The following is a 1069-nucleotide window of genomic DNA, read 5'->3' as shown; positions in this document are numbered from 1 at the left end:
TCCACCCTGAAAATGTTCGTCGAGAATTAGAGTAGTACAAACACAAGTATTAAATAAAAACAGAGTCCACTTACAATTACGCTTCTCTTAACACCTACCACGCTGCGGTTAATTTCTACCGACCGAAAGGCACCGATACAACAATCTCCATAAACAAACATGTATCTCGCTTCTTTGTTCTCAGAGCCCTGCGTTCTTAGCGAGTATCTCCTACTGTACCGTTTACAGTCTTACGGTTGAACCGCGTTATTTTTTTTCTACATAGCGAGGACTTCTGCGTCCCTTTGAGAGATAAAGCGATTAGTCCGGGAGGAGGTGGCTCCGTCGGCCAGGAATTTTCGCAGGAGCAACAAGAGCGTCGCGCAAGCCTCACTCGTGTTTTCGAAATCGGCTGTTTAGAGTGCTCTCGTCGCGAGAGTTATGGTCGCTAATCCGGGATGGCTGCGCGCTTCACCCAACGGGAGCTGATATATCGGCCAACGACAAGCGCATTCGGGAATCCTTGTCGACGATTCGCGCTCGTATCCTCGAGATCTTCCTGTGAAAAAAAACAACGTTTCTGAATCGTATTTATACGTGGACACGTGAGAACATCTGTCCTCGAGATCGCCTGATCCGGTTGGTACGCCTGCGAGGCTACTATTCTCTGCGCGTGGACCACGTTTCACCCTTTTAGGGGTATGATTATGATTCAGACACGAAACGATTCGACAATACGATACTTGATCGCCTGATCACGATACACCACTTTGATACACACCCTGTATTTAATTTACAATATGGATTTACAATATGCAATATGGTTAAAATTCATTTCTGTCCAATGAAAATCAATTCCATAAATTCTTTCTTAACATTTGCTATGGCAATTAATTCTGTGCCTCTGTATTCAATCATTTGATGATTAGTAGCATCAATATAGCGTTCTTAATCCTGCATAGGGTTGGTGGTGTCCATGGAATACCTTTGATTGTATTCAGCTCAAAACATGGATGCCATGTTGCTTGGTATTCATTTCTGTTCAATGAAACTTAATTCAATAATTTTCTTTCTTAACCATTAGCTGTAG

This window comes from Hylaeus volcanicus, unplaced genomic scaffold, assembly GCF_026283585.1.
Source record: "Hylaeus volcanicus isolate JK05 unplaced genomic scaffold, UHH_iyHylVolc1.0_haploid 12034, whole genome shotgun sequence".
NCBI classification, from domain to species: Eukaryota; Metazoa; Arthropoda; class Insecta; order Hymenoptera; family Colletidae; genus Hylaeus; species Hylaeus volcanicus.
Note: the sequence above shows the minus strand (reverse complement) of the source record.